Raw genomic sequence first — 3310 nt, 5'->3', positions numbered from 1 at the left:
GGCGCCCCCGGCCCTCCGCCGCGCCGGCTGCCGCTGCCCGCCAGCCGCCCGGGACCTGAGCACCCGGGACAGCGATCCGGGAACCAGGACTGTGCACTGGCACAAGCACAGTGCCTGTCAAGCGCTTCCTGTACCACCTGAACGGTGGTCAGAGATGGCTTCTCCGCGGTCTGGCCGGGAAGGTCTGGGTGGCGAACGTTCCACGAAGGCGTCCTAGAGGCCCCTGCAGTCTCCACTCTCCTGTTCTGCTCCAGTACCTGGGACTATAGTGTAACCTAAGACGCCCACATTCGGGGCCTTGAATGAAGACATCTGTCCCCTCCCCACTGAATAGAGCACTCGCTTTCTGCCAACATCAGGCGAGGCTGAGGTCCAGGATCTTCCGTGTGCTACCTCCCCTTCTTGGCATTTGACCTCCCGATGTCCCCACTCCTGAAGAATTCTCCCTTCCCCTCCCTGGTGGGGTCTATCCTCAGGCCAGAGCAGGGCCACATGCCCCTGTATTTGTCCTCTGCTAGGTCTCATTGGCGGCACTGGCTCACTCTTTATGAAGAGTTTTTTTAAGTTCATCCATTTACTTCATAAGGGAGAGACTGAGAGAAACAGAGACAGCACCACCAACAGGTTCTTCACAGCACCATCCACACCCAGTCTCAGCTGGCGTGGATCATGGGCGTGCACCTGGCATACTCAGGGAAGTCCTGGGACACAGACCTAGGACCTTTCCCATGCAGGTCCAGTTGTGTTAGCGCTGTGCCAACTCCTGGCTCTGGCGCTGGTCAGATGCACCTGGATGAGCTGACCTAAGGCGCTAGGCCAGCCCACCACTGTGTACTTGAAGAGTGAAATCCCAAAGGCTGATTGATGCAGGCGACAAAGTAGGGCATCAGATTTCAAAATATTCTTGAGCCTGAGGCAAGCAATATCAAGGACCTTCCTTGAGCACTTCCTGCATGCCTTAGATTAGAACCCTCACAACGGCCCCATGAACTATGTGTATTGCATGTATGATGCTCATTACAGACAAATACACTGAGGCTCAGAGTTCTGTATCTTGTCAAAGTACAGAGCCTCTAAGGGAGGACTGGAATGCAGAGCCAGTCCGAGCTCTGTTCTCAATTCAGGGGGAGCTGGGCGCTGGGCAGCCAACTTCCCCTCAGGGAGGGACACCGCCCTAACTCCCAATTACTCTGGACCTCGGTTCCCTCAAGCGTGTGGTGAAGGAGTTGGGCCAGATGATGTCCACAGACTCTTGTGGACCGTGGCAGGGGCAGGCAGCCCTGAGCCAGGGTTGGGTTATCAGAAAGCTAGAAGAGCGAGAGCCGAGCCTAAGCAGACTACTGGAAAGTACCTTGGACAGCGCCAGGGAACAGAGCCAAACTCTCCCTGCCCCAACTCCTCTTTCCAGGCTTCTTAAACATCACCTCGCTGGATCCACTTACTGTTTCCTTATCCCCAAGCTGGAGGGTTCTCATGAACAGGACTCACCTCAGCATCTTCATCCCCACCCTATTCCCTCCTCCCCCGCCCCCCAAAGTAAAAGGCTAAGGAGACAATATAATCCTCAGACACTTGGTCATCTGGTGTTAGGAATATTCTCGTCATAGGCGACAGGCACCTGTCATTCCTTAACTCCTCAGCTCAGGTTTCTTTCTTTTTTTTCTTTCTTTTTTTTTTTTTTTTAGAGGTTTTCGCTATAGGGTGTGTGCACTCGCCAGACAGACAGAGACAGACAGAGAGACAGAAAGCAAGAAATCACCCCCCAGAGGGGATGGTCACGCCGCAATCCCTTCTCCTCCATTCTCCTCGCAGGATCTTGGGCACGCACGCAAACGTGCCCGGCATGAGTTCTAAGCCACCGGGTCCGGGACGCAAACCGCAGTCGACTACGTGGGAATCCAGCGACATAGCCATTACGCTAACTGCTGGTTCCCTCTTTCTTTCTTTTTTTAAGAGAGATTTTTGCTATAAAGCATGTGTGCTCACCAGAGAGACAGAAAGTGAGAAATCACCCCCCAGTGGGGATAGCTGTATTGCAATCTTTTCACCTCCATTCTCCTCTCGGGATTTTGGGCATGCACGTGCACACACCCCGTGTGAGTTTTAGGCCACCGGGTCTGGGACTTGAACTACAGTTGACTCTGTGGGACTTCAGTAAGGTAACTATTACGCCATCTGCTGGTCACAGCTCAGGTTTCTTGATGAGCCCTTTTTTTCCCCCTTAGTCATTTCTGTTTTCCTTGTAAGCTTTGCCTATATGGAGTATCTGCTGACAGCTACATCTGGGAATAAGTTGAAAGCTGGGGTAATTTTGCCTGACATTTACCAAGGGGTTGAAGGCCCTGTCTGGCATCCTGCCCTTCAGTCCCTCTCTTTTCTCTTATGGGGTGACCTGACTCCAAGACACAAGGCCTGGGACCAGCACTGATAGGAGAAACACTAGCCTCACTCCCCATTGGTTTGGCTCCATGCCACACTCTGATCTGATGCCAGCCTCTGAGTCCCGAGCATCCCTCTGATTCTGAGGTCCTGCCCTGGCTTTGTGTTCCAGTTTGGGTAATGAGTCCCTAGCACACTTCCTGAGTCTAATTTTTTGCCTCAGTCGCCAGCCTGCAACCCATGTTCTTCTAGAGCTGGAGATAAGCCTCTGATTTTACAGTAATCATTCATTCTTTTGACCCATGTTTTTTATTTGCTTGTTTGTTTTCATTTGCAATAGAGCACATGCACATGCCAGAGAGAGACAGATGACAGAGAGAGATCACACACACACACACACACACACACACACACACACACATCCAGGGGAGAAGAACATTCTGTAATGCCTTCTCCTCCACTCTTCTTGGGATTTGGGGCATGCAAGTACATGCACCTGGCATGTTTTTCAAGCTGCTGGATCCAGAACTTGAACCACACTGTTGGCCATATGGGATTCAGCAACCTTAACCTCCACACCATCTGCTGGCCCTCAACCCATGTTTGAGAGGGTCTATGACATGCAAGGTAGAGTACTAAGAGCTGAAGACATAGGAAGACAAACCAGGTCAAATCCCGGCTCTTGCAGAATTGACATTCTAGTGGAGAAATAGGAATAAGAAGACATTTTAGTAGTCTGTTTGTGAGAAGTGGTATGGCGAACAGAGCAGGAAGGAAGATGGAGACTGGCATGGTGGGGCTGCAAACTGAAATAGGAAGATCAGAGAAGGGCATGTGAGATGTCATCTCAGTGAAGACCTATAGGAGGTAAGTAAGACATGCAAATCACATTCTACACAGAGGAACTGCAAGTGCAAAGGCCCCAAGAAAG

Source organism: Tupaia chinensis, unplaced genomic scaffold (assembly GCF_000334495.1).
Source record: "Tupaia chinensis unplaced genomic scaffold, TupChi_1.0 Scaffold000104_1, whole genome shotgun sequence".
NCBI lineage: Eukaryota > Metazoa > Chordata > Mammalia > Scandentia > Tupaiidae > Tupaia > Tupaia belangeri.
Note: the sequence above shows the minus strand (reverse complement) of the source record.